Source organism: Canis lupus, chromosome 30 (genome assembly GCF_011100685.1).
Source record: "Canis lupus familiaris isolate Mischka breed German Shepherd chromosome 30, alternate assembly UU_Cfam_GSD_1.0, whole genome shotgun sequence".
NCBI classification, from domain to species: domain Eukaryota; kingdom Metazoa; phylum Chordata; class Mammalia; order Carnivora; family Canidae; genus Canis; species Canis lupus.
In genome coordinates this window covers 21,182,691-21,196,159 of record NC_049251.1, presented here as the reverse complement: position 1 = coordinate 21,196,159, position 13,469 = coordinate 21,182,691, and positions in this window count along the sequence as shown.

Here is a 13,469-nt window from a genome sequence, read left to right as displayed (position 1 = left end):
TGTGTGAGATTTTAAAAAAATTTGTATATGAAAATGAGACCTCAAGTATATGTTCTGCTTATATATTAAACAAACATATATCAGGATGCATTTAGAATATTTAACCAAATGTGGCAAAAACTATCATTTTATTATTTCGCATAAAATGAACTTTGAAGATAGTTCCAGGACCAGTTAATTCATCAGCTCAGTATCAGGAAACCATGTAGATTTCTCTATGGTTCTCTTAGCTTTCCTCTTAGGATTGCAAGATGGATACCACTGCTCCATATATCCATTTTCTTACAGAATAACATGCAAAGCAAGCAGGAAACGAGGCTCATGTTGCTCTATTTTTATGAAAGAGGAAGATCCTTCAGAAGTCTCCAGCAGACTTCCCCTTTGAGAAATAGGAATCATTAGTTTAGACCAAACATGATTCTTCCTTTGGAGCTAGACCCAACTTTTCTGAAAATACTGCCATCCAAACAAAATAGAGGTTCTGAAAGCAAGGAAAAGAGGAGAATGGTTTTTAGATAAGCAACCAAGAGCACCTGGCCCCAAAATGAACAAGCTTGATCTAGTAACCGGTGCTAAATAAAGAAATAAACATTCCTTTCAAACACTCAAGGAACATTTGCAAAAACTTTTCCATATCCTAAGTCATGGAGTCTGAACACATTTCAGAGAATTTTTATCATGCACACTATGTTGCCTGGCCAAATGGTATTGAAAAGAAACCTATATATTTAGTAAATAAAAATAACCTCTTAACCACTTAAAACAAAAGTTATTAACATTTAAACCTGAAGACAATTTAAATACTACATATCAAAACTAAAAGCATAAGTTTAGGATATAGAAAGTTACAAACAACTTCACTTCCACCCTAACAATAAAAGAAGTTGGACAATCTTACAAAACCTTAACTTTTCCTAACATCATCAGAGAGCTGATTGCAAAAGCTACAATAGCACAGAGGGACAAGCCTTTCCAATGAGAGGAGCAGTACATTAACTGTTTCATGCGCTGATAAGACTTGTGCTAACAGAAACATTAAAGTTCTGTAGGTGAGATTAGACCAGAGAGAAACTACACCAAAAAAATTAAAAGAATGTTGGAAATGGCAAAAACAGAGGTTAAATATAGAAGACTTTTTTTTTTAACTGTTTTGATGCACATATACACAGTCAATTGATTTTGGAAAAGTTGCCAAGAGAAGTCAGTTGAAAAATGATTCTTTAACAAATGATACTGAAACAACTGGATAACCATATGCAAAAAAAAAAAAAAAGTTGCCTGGACTTACACATGTGACACTGTATTTTTAAAAAACTCACAATGGAACTCAAATCTAAATTTAAGACCTCAAACTATAAAATTTCTAGTTGAAAACAAAAACTTTGTGAATTTGGGCTTGGAAACCATTTCTTAGATAAAACTCAAAAGGACAAATATTTTAAAAGTTGATAAATTAAGCTTTATCCAAACCACAGAATGTGAGGAAATACTTGAAAAACATGGATCAACAAAGGACTTGTATCCAGATATGCAAAACATGCTCACAGCGCAAAATAAACTATTTTTTAAAAAAAATGATTAAAAGATTTTAACAAATACAAAAAAGCACATAAAAAGGTGCTCAACATCATTTGTCTCGAGGGAAATGCAAATCAAAAGCATAAGAGATACCAATACATCTATTAGATTTGCTTAAAAAAATTCTTTTTTAATAGGGCTAATGTCAAGTGTTGGCGAATATACAAAATAACTGAAACTTTTCATACATTGCTAGTAGGAATGCAACATTTGTACTTTTGAAATAGTTCTGCAGTTTCTTGTAAAATTCAGCATACACCCACCATATGACCCAGCAATCCAATTTTCCTGTTGTCTACTTTTAACCCCTTGCTAACCTGCTAAGCTGCAGCTGTAAGATTCTTATGTTTTGGGCCATCTACAAGTGAAAAAAGCCGTTATCTCTGCTTATTTAAGTGAGATACAATCCTACCTCTGGGCTGTATTAATAAATTTTAAAGTTCTTAAAATAAAGGCGCACTATTCTGATTAGGTTTACAGCAACTGTCCCCTTCTCCCCTTGAGTACAATGTCTAGAGATATTTCTGGTTGTCACAACCCGGAGGTGTTTCTGGCATCTGGTGAGAAGAGGTCTGGCATGCTGCCAAACACCTCACAATGCCCAGGCTAGCCCTGCACATCCAAGAATTAGCTGCCCTCCATGTCAGTAGTGGCAAGGGTGAGAAACCTTCGTTTATAGAGACTAAAAAGCACTTATATAAATCTAATCATTTCAAAATTTCCCCAAAATGAACTCTACAACTAATACTTTAAATGTGGTAATCTTTTAGAGAAAAAATTATTCTCACAGAAGCTGCTAGCTTAGAAGCATTTTTTTAAAATAAGAAATCAAGTTCATGCAATCAAATCAAACTTATTTGATAATTTAGGTTTAAAAAACAGCTATACCTTCTTCCTGATTATATCAGTGTGAAGTAAAATACAAATACACATTTTATTCTTTTTAAAGATTTGGATTTGCTTTCTCTTAAAAAGAGAACTTCCTGCGTTTTCTATATAGAATGGATCTGATGAACCAACATGGCTCCTGCATATTCAGGATAAGGAAAAATGAAAAATTTTGTTTGGGGCGCCGGGGTTGGTACAGTCCATTGAGCAACTGACTCTCGGTTTCCACTCAGGTGATGATTTCAGAGATTCAGCCCCTTGTTGGGCTCCAGGCTCAGCCCATAGTCTGCTTGAGATTCTCTCTCCCTCTTCCTCCACCCCTCCCATTCGTGCTCTCTCTAAAATAAATAAATCTTAATTTTTTTGTTTAACCTAGTTGCTTTATAATTCTAACAAAATTTTTTTTTCTAACAAAATTTTTAAACATCAAGAATATATTATGTCCTATAGTGTGTCAGTTTAAATGTTAACTTTAAGACCTTGAACTATCTTAAATTGAGTTAATTAATTAATAATCTTTGGATGCTTTGATAACTTCTAAGTAATATAGAATGTTACTCTGTGCCTAATTTTCATGCGTACAGTTTTGGATTATATTCTTTTGGTTACAGAGTAGCTCTATTTTTGGGTCCTGTTAATGAAGCTTAAAGCATGAAAGAGATGACTGGCCATATTATGTGTACTTATGAGCTGTACTGCTCCATTAAATGCTTGCTGTATATGACAGGTAATCCTCAGTGGTCTCTTCCAGTAGTTTCTGTGAAGTGTAAGTAGTTTCTTTGGTTGAATGTGAGTGATTGAGACCATCCTAGGTGCAGTAGTGGCAAGGAAGTATGAAGAGAGTAGTTTTATTCTAAAGTATTTGATATGGAATGTTAAAGAAGATAAGAATATGAGGAAAATTATAGAAGTTATACAGAAAGAACTTTATTTGCCTTGGCTCATTATTTGCACAGAGAATGAGTCTAAATAGAAGCAATGAGGAAAGCCTGTGTGGCCCAGCGGTTTAGCACTTGCCTTCTGCCCAGGGTGTGATCCTGGAGTCCTGGGATCGAGTCCCACATCCTGCTCCCTACCTGGAGCCTGCTTCTCTCTCTGCCTGTGTCTCTGCCTCTCTCTCTTTCTCTCTGTGTCTCTCATGAATAAATAAATAAAATATTTAAAAATAAATGAATAAATAAATAGAAGCAATGAAATGTGTTACAGTTTCTGGCAAATTTTGCTTAGTTTTTATTAAGATTATATTTAAAAATTTAAGATTTTTTAAAAATTTAAGATACATCTATTGCCAATAATCATATCAATGCAAAACTGGAGTTTGTTTTTTTCCCTTACATTAAAATGATAAATTGGTTTTAGAGCATTTAGTCTGTTGTTAATGAAAAGTAGTTAAAAAAAAGTTATTCTTTACAGTCTGTAATACACCCAGATAACTAAAATTTTGTATCTCACTGGGAAAGTTTCCAAGTTTTCTGTGCTTTGTGGTGATTTTGTCATGCTCTTGATTACTAACATGAAAACAAACACAGAAGTCCTCAAGTCTAAAAAGCTAAAGTTCCTTATAATGGTGTTACCTTCTATGATTTCTGTCACTTCCAGTGTGCCTTGGTTAATAAATAGCCAAGTAAAACTCATTCATTGTTTTTTTACTTCTATGACCCTTTCTTAATTGAGTGACAAAATCTCCCATGATAACTTTTTTGATTATGCTAAGATTAGACCCTACAAATAAATATAAATATATTTTTATTCTATATTTTAATATGTTAAATATATATAATACATTTCCAGAATGTCTTTTAGACCTAAAACATCTGTTTCCAAGAGGTTCCCTGGGAAGTCACAAAGATTTGTTCTTTTACCTTACAAAAAAATAGTAAATGGTAAAAATATTTGGGATTGTCAGATATATTTCCTATTTCTTAACTGGCTCAACATGATTGCAAGAACTGCATCAGAAGAGGTGTCAAATCAAAAGGAAATTTCAATCTTCTCTAGGTCAACCTTTAGGTAAGTACTCCTTATACAAAAATATTTCAAAGATTATGAACTAAGGATAATATGTCAATGTCCTCACCATCCACAGTATGTTTTTCCCCTTGGGGGAAACAGTGATCAAATCCTTCTTATATAGTCATGTATTGCATCCTAATAGAGAATATTACTCTCCTTCATTCTCATTTAGCTTCAGCCATTCAGTCTTATCATCAGAGCTTATTTCTGTTTTTCTCTCATACTTGCTGGAGTGTCTGCTGTAAGCTGCAGGCTAGAAATTGGGTCTTCAGTCAAGGAGGAGAGTCTTGGGTCTTGAAGATAAGATTGTATTAGATACTCTCAGATACTTGGTTGCTTACCTAGTTATTCTTCTACTAGGTGATTACTGATAACTCAAGAAATTAAGACAGTGGCAGTGAAAAGTGAATGGATCTGAGAAATACTCTAGACTTGGAGATTGGATTTGTAGTCTCTATCATAGCATAGTTGTCAAAGTCAACAGCATTCAGTTCAAGATTATTAAAAGATTCACCTTTATTCTCACACAGGTGGAAAGCCATTTCATGTCCAGGATGTGTGTCAGAAAAAAATGCTTATGCTGAAGTAGAGGAGAAAAGCCCTGGATCTGTTCAAATATCTATATAGCAACAATAATGAGCACTTTACACAAAATCCTGTTTAATCATCCTAATGCCCTACAAATAGATATTATTGCCTCTATTTTACAGAATGAGGAAACTAAGGGTCAGGGAAGGGGGGGCCGAAATTGCTCAAGATCATACAGTTAATAAAAGTAGAGTGGGGTTCTAACCCAATTAGCCTGATTTCGAATACTAGATTGTAGTACCAAATTTTACCATCAAGTGTAAAATAATCAAACAATCAGTGATTTTAGCTGGAAAGGATGTTAACATTCCCCAAATTCCTGCCTTGGATCTTGAACCCCTTGCTTTTGAGGGCCCTTCTCTGACCTTCTTCTATTTGCACTTTCTCCAAAAGGCAAAGAAGCTGTGGGTCAAGAGGATGTACCACCATGCTCCCTCTTCTAGACCATGTTTGGGCTGCCCAAATCTGGAATTCCTGCCCAGTATCCCTAGGAACATCATAAGTCTTTTGTTAGCTAGCTTGCAGAGGGTGGCCTGTGCTGCTGCTGCTTTTTCTTTTTCTAAACTGAGCTAAGATTTATACATAACATTATTAGTTTCAAGTGTACAATCTAATAATTTGATCTTTGTATACACTACAAAAAATCACAATAAATCCAGTTACCATCTGTCACCATACAATTAACCTACCTCACCCATTTTGCCCACCTCCCACCTCCTTCCCCTCTTATACCCACCAATCAGTTCTCTCTATGAGTTTTGTTCTGTTTATTCTCATATTTTCTTATATTCTCATATATATATTCCACATATAATTGAAATCATACAGTATTTGTCTTTCCCTGTCTGACTTATTTCGCCTAGCAAAATATCTTCAAAGTCTACTCATGTTTTTGCAAATGGCAGGATTTCCTTCTTTTATGGCTGAGTAGTAGTTATATATATTATATATATATATACACTACTCATATATATATAGTAGTATATGAGTATATGAGTAGTATAAATATAGCATAGTAGTATAGTAGTATAATATATATATATCAGATCTTCTTTAACCATTCATCCATTGATGGGCATTTAAGTTGTTTACATATCTTGGCTGTTGTAAATAATGTAATGAACATCGCAGTGCATATATCTTTTTAAATTCATATTTCATTTTTTTCAGATACACAGAAGTGGTATAGCTGGATCATATGCTTAATTCTAGCTTTAATTTCTTTAGAAACCTCCATACTAGTTTCCATAGTGGCTGCACCAATTCGCATTCCTGTCAGCATTGTATGAGGATTCCTTTCCCTCTACATCCTCTCCAACACTAGCTATTTCTTGTTTTTGTTTGTTTTTTAAGATTTATTTATTTATTTATTTATTTATGTATTTATTTATGTATTTATTTATTTATTTATTTATTTAAGACAGACAGCAAGCAGGGGAGGAGCAGAGGGAGAGGGACAAGCAGAATCTGGACTGAGTGAGGAGCTTGACCCCAGGACCCTGAGATCATGATCTGAGCCTAAATAAAGAGTTGGGATGCTTAACCAACTGAGCCACCCAGGCACCCCTGTTTTTATAGCTGCCATTCTATAGGTGTGAGATGGTATCTCATTGTAGTTTGGACTTGCATTCTCTAAAAATTAGTGATATTGAAGATGTTCTTATGTGCCTGTTGGCCTTCTCTATGGCTTCTTTGGGAAAATGTCTGTTTGAATCCTCTGCCCATCTTTTAATTGGACTGTTCATCTTATTTGCTTTTGAGTCCTTTATATATTTTGGATATTAACTTCCTATCAAGTATATGATTTGCAGATGTTTTCTACTATTCAGTAATTTACCTTTCACTTTATTGATGGTTTCCCTTGCTGTACAGAAGCTTTTTAGTTTGATGTAGTCATACTTGTTTATTTTTTCTTTTCTTGCCTAAGCTTTTGGAGTAAAATCCAAAAATGCAATGCCAGCATTGTCAAGAAGCTTACCACTCCTTCTAGGAGTTTTATGGCTTCAGGTCTTATATTCAAGCCTTCAAACCATTTTGAGTTAATTTTTGTTTATGTGTAAGGTAGTTGCCCAATTTCATTGTTTTGCATGTGACTGGCTAATTTTCCCAACACCAGTTATTGAAGAGATTGTCCTTCTCCCATTGTATATTCTGGGCTCCTTTGTCATGAATTAATTGATCACACATGCACAGGTTTATTTCTGCGCTCTCTGTTCTGGTCCATGGATCTGTGTGTCTGTTTTTATGCTAGTACCATACTGTTTTGATTATGATAGCTTTGTAGTATAGTTTGAAATCAGGGTGTGTGGTACCTTCAGCTTTGTTCTTCTTTCTCAAGATTGCATTGGCTGGCCTGTACTTCTTGTGTGTATATTTCTTTGCTGAAATATAGGCTTTTTCTCTGCTATGTTTCTTTTTTTTTTTTTTTTTTAAAGATTTTATTTATTTATTCATGATAGTCACAGAGAGAGAGAGGGGCAGAGACACAGGCAGAGAGAGAAGCAGGCTCCATGCATCGGAAGCCCGACGTGGGATTCGATCCCGGGTCTCCAGGATCGCGCCCTGGGCCAAAGGCAGGCGCCAAACCGCTGCGCCACCCAGGGATCCCTCTGCTATGTTTCTGCAGAAAACTCCAGGAGACTGAGAATTCAAATTTGAATTTGGCCTTCCAGGTCATTTTGACAGTATATTAGTCCAAGTAAGAAAACAGAGCATATTTTACTAAATACTTTGTTGTCTTGTTTTAGAACTACTGTAGAGTAATGGGTTAATATTTCATTAATAATATTAATTGTATTAATTTTTATATTAATGTAATATTTACTGATATTCTTTGATAAATATTGGAACTTTTAACCGTTGAATGTTATGGTAACAAATATCTACATTTATCTAAAGATAAAATTTTAAATTAAACTCAGTTATACATTTTTTTTGGTTTTGGGAGAGAGGGGTGAGGAGGGGCAGAGGGAGAGGGAGAGGGCGAATCTTAAGCAGGCTCCATGCCCAGCACAGAGCTGGACGTGGGGGCCTAATCTCACGATCCTGTGATCATGACCTGAGCAGAAATTAAGAATCAGAGGCTTAACTGAGTTACTCAGTTATAAAATGTTTTAAAAAATTGTTGACAAAACAAAAAATTTATATTTGTTTATATTCTTCTCTTATAATACTCTTTAGTAACTGGCATACAAAATTCTCCTAAGAGCTGTTCTTCTTAATGATAAATTAAGATTTTTTTTCTTTTTTCTTTTTTTAACATACTTTATATTTTAGAGCAGTTTCATTTTCACAGAAGATACAGAGCTTCCCCATATCCCATTGCACAGCCTCCTAGAATGGTACATTTGTTACAGTTGGTTAACCTACAATGCCACATCATTATCATACAAAGTCCATGGTTTACATTACGGCTCATTCTTGGTGTTTCACATTTTAAGGGTTTGGAAATGTATAATGACATGTATCCATAATTATGTTATACAAATCCTTTGTACTGTACCTATTCATCTCTTCTTCTTCTCTCCAGCCCCTAGCAACCACTGATTTTTTTTTTTTTTTTTTTTTTTTTTACTGCTTCTGTTGTTTTGCAGGTTATACAGTTGGAATCATATAGTATGTACTTTTTCAGATTGGCTTCTTTCTCTTAGTAATATATGCATTTAAGTTTCCTCCTTGTCTTTTTATGGCTCAATAGTTCATTTCTTCTTAGTACATAATAATATTCATTATCTGGATGTACCACTGTTTATTTATTCATTCAACTACTAAAGGACATCTGGGTGGCATCCAAATTTAGGTAGTTATGAATAAAGCTACCATAAACATCTGTGTACAGGTTTTGTATAGATGTAGGTTTTTAACTCTTTTTAGCAAATACCAAGGAGCTGGCTGGATCATACAGTAAAAGCATGTTTCATTTTGTTGTTTTTTAACTTTTAAAATTTATGTTTGTTTTTTAGTTTTATTTATTTATTTACTTATTTATTTTGAGAGAGAGAGAAAGAGAGAGAGAGAGGAGCAGAGGGAGAGGGAGAGAGAAAATCCTAAGCAGGCTCCATACCCAGCACAGAGCCTGACTCAGGGCTTGATCTCATAATCCTGAGATCATGACCTGAGCCAAAATCAAGAGTTGGATACTTAACTGACTGAGCCACCCAGGTGCTCCAAGTATGTTTCATTTTTTAAGAAACTGCTAAACTGTTTTCCAAGTGGCTTTACCATTTTGTATTCCTACCACCAATGAATGAAGATGTTGTTTCACATGCTCATCAACTTGGTGTTGTCAACGTTTTGGATTTTGGCTATTCTAATACATGCATAGTGGTATCTCGTTGATGTTGTTGTTTTTATTTTCATTGTTGTTTTCATTTGCATTTCCCCGATGACATAAGATGTGGAGCATCTCTTCATATGTTAATTTATCATCTGTATATTTTCTCTGGAAGTGTTTTTGTTAAGGTCTTCAGCTCATTTTTTTTAATTAAAAAAATTTTTTTTAAAGATTTTTATTTATCCATTCATGCAGTATTGAAGGAGAAGAACAAAGTTGGAGGAGTGACAATACCCAACTTCAAGAGTTGGTACAAAATAAAGAAGAAGAAGAAGAAAGAAAAAAGACTTGGCACAAGGCTGGCTATAGCTCTTTGGAGATTTCTGGGAAGCTTGTATGTCTGGCCTCACAAAATGATTTAGAAAGTATACCATTTGCCTCTATCTTCTGAAAGAGATTGTAGAAAATTGGCATAATTTCTCCCTTAGAAGGTTAGTAGTACTCACCAGTGATCCTATCTAGGCCTGGTGCTTTCTGTGTCAGGAAAGTTATTCATTATTGCTTCAATTTATTTAATAGGTATAGGCCTACTTAGATAGTGTATTTCTTCTTCTGTGAGTTTTGAGAGCTTGTGTCTTTCAGTGAATTCATCCATTTCATTGAGGTTATCAAAGTTGTAGGCATAGAGTTGTTCATAGTATTCCTTTATTATCCTTTTAATATTCATGGAATTTGTAGTGATGTCCCCTTTTTTATTTCTGATATTAGTAATTTGTGTCCTCTCTCGTTTTTTCTTAGTTAGCCTGGCTAGAGGTTTGTCAATTTTGTTAATCTTTTCGAATAACCAACTGTTTTATTGATCTTCTCTATTGAGTTCCTGTTTTCAATTCCATTGATTTCTGCTCTAATTTTTATTCTTTTTTTCTTTCTCCTTACTTCAGATTTAATTTACTCCTGTTTTCCTGGTTGCCTAAAGTGGAAGCTTAGATGAATGACTTTAGATTTTTCTTCTCTAATATATGCATTGGATGATATAAATTCAGTTAAATTCTGATAAAACTCCAGTAGGTTAGGACCTGGTTAAATAGTTTCTTCTGAGGGCAGATCTTGCTAAAAAGAACAGAATGCTCTGCATATTTCAGAATGGTTCCTTTTCTCCTCTCCCATTGGGAGCACCAGGAGATTTTTCTCTTATGTGGACTGTGAGAATCTGGCACAGCTTCAGGTAGTAAAATTCACAAAAGTGTAGGGGATCCCTGATGGCGGGGTGCCCATGGAATTTTTGTCTGGGACTTACCCACAATGAGCTCCAGTGATTTGTAAACTACAGTTCAGGTTTCCTACCTTGATGCTGGTTCCCATGGAGATTTCTTCTCTGATTGGTTGTGATTCTCTGTATTCATTTGTTGGTCTCTCTATTTTGGGGGGTAGTGATTTGCTCTGGGACCTTGCTTTTTTTATGGATCTAAGAAGAGGTGTTGATATTTTGTTTTGTTCAGCTTTTTACACAGGTGGAGAGGTTACTTTCAAGCTCTTTATATGTTAGATCAGACATTTTAAAACAAATTAAATAATTGATATTGTGCTAAAGGAATCTAATAGGAAAAATCATCATGAATTATACTCTGTAACTATAAATCTAAGGTATATGGACCAAAAATAAAAGGAAAAGAATAGGCACTTTATAATTTCTAAATGAGCTCTAACCTATATATTCTTGTCTAATTGCAAACCACATTGTCTTTTTCTAAAGCCCAAATTTGAAATAGTAAAATAATCAGTGCATGTAAAATCTAGTGCCTAGATTTTGGTCTGAAATGCTATTCGCCATTAAAATGAACTAAGGTTCGTTTCTTGGAGAATGACTGATTCCATTTCCTAGAGGAAAAAATTTCAAAGTGAGTCTAAATCATCGTGTTTTAAGAATAGAGGATCTTTAAAGGGCTTTTAAAATTCTAGAATGGCATTAAAAGTCCTAATCAACCCTTTCCAATTGCCAATATGACAATTTGAACATCAAAAATAAACAAAATTATAGTTACTTAATTTTAGGTTAAGAATAACAAATCAGATTTAATTGTTGCTTCATAATGTACATTTTCACTCCATAAGAACTTCACAGTATGTAGGAAGAAAATAGAGACCTTCCTCTACCATAGAGCTAGTTTTTAAATTTTTACTTTAATACAAATAGTACATATCCATCACCCAAAATTACAGAGAGAGAAATATAACTTGGCAATTTCTTTGGTGCTCTGACGGCTTGCTTTGATGTAATTAATGGAATCAAATGAAAATGATTTTGGGTGTTTTCCCTGGGTTTTCTTAGGAAACCAGCCAAAAGGACCTGGACCTCTGGTCTTCCAGTGGGAGGGACTGCATCTGAACTCAACTGGCCATGGTACTATCTTACAACTAAACTTTCCATGTGACTCAAAGTGTGCAGATACTGAGTAGCTGACTTTCTTGGACAAGCCTTTTTTTTTTTTTTTTTTAAGATTTATTTTATTTTAGAGAGAAAGAGAGCCCGCAGGGGGAGGGGCAAGGGAGAGAGGGAGAGAGAGAATCCTAATCTCCCCATTGACCATGGAGCCTGAGCTAGGGCTCAATCCCACAACTATGAGATGATAACCCAAGTGGAAATCAAGAGCTGGACGCCTAACTGACTGAGCCACCTATGTGTCCATCTTGGATAAATCTTATAAATAGTTGCACCTAAACCAAGACTGCCTGGTGTCCCAGTGATTACCTTACTGGCAAGATTCTTTTCATGTTTGCCCTATAAGAAGGGAGAGCAATGAAGGGATGGAATTTCTCTCCTATAATGTAAGCTCACACCAGATCCAACAAAGTGCTCTGGCCCCAATATACTTCTCCTTGAGATAATGGCAGATGACCGGAGCCTGTGTTTTTTCCTTAGCTTTGTAAGCAAGCTTTCTTTTTCACCAATAAATCCTAGCCCTTAACCTAGTGGTTCTAACTTTGGTAGTGGGTCAGAATTACCTGGTGGGCATGGAAAAACACAGATTGCTGCGTCCCACTTCCAGATTTCTGGTTCAGTAGACCTGGAATAGGGTCTGGGAATTTGCATTTCTAGCAAGTCCCCAGATAATGCTGATATTATGGTCAGGGGACCACACTCTGAGAACCTCTGTCTTAATTCATGTGTCTATGTGTACATCAGCCCACAAAGGGTCCCATTGGCACAGCCTTCACCTAGGAGTTAACCACTGTCCTTTCTTGTGCCCTACTTTTTTTTTTTATTGTTTTACCACATAGGTAAGAATTCTTTTTTTTATTTTTTTAATTTATGATAGTCACAGAGAGAGAGAGAGAGGCAGAGACATAGGCAGAGGGAGAAGCAGGCTCCATGCACCGGGAGCCCGATGTGGGATTCGATTCCGGGTCTCCAGGATCGCGCCCCAGGCCAAAGGCAGGCGCCAAACCGCTGCGCCACCCAGGGATCCCTTTTTTATTTTTATTTTTATTTTTTTTTAAGAATTTTTTTTTTAAAAGATTTTATTTATTTATTTATGAGAGACGAGAGAGAGAGAGAGGCAGAGACACAGGCAGAGGGAGAAGCAGGCTCCATGCAGGAAGCCTGATGCGGGACTTGATCCCGGGACTCCGGGATCAGGCCCTGAGCTGAAGGCAGATGCTCAACTGCTGAGCCACCCAGGTGTCCCATAAGTAAGAATTCTTAACAGATAGATTACTTACTCTTCTCACTCATCCATCCAGTGTATAACCATAATTAATTCATTTTCACTGTTCTATGATATTCTGTTGTGTAAATATAACTATTGATAGACATTTGGCTTGTTTTCAGGTTTTTGCTTGGAAACTGCTATGAAGAGCCACATCTTTAAGTAATCATAGAATTACCCTTTCTTTCTGAAAGAACCCAATCTAGAGGGAATCCTTCTTCCCTCCGACCTTTCCTTAAATTCTAACATCCTCTTACTGAGACACTCAGTGGTATGTATTCTACCTTGCTCAGTGAGTACTGAACTCAACTTGTTCAAGTACATATGTGCCTGTAGTATTTGGCTGAAGGGTTTATATGTAAAATATCTTCACATTCCTTGTTGCTGGGTATGTATTTCTAATAGCCAAACTTTTGTGTTTA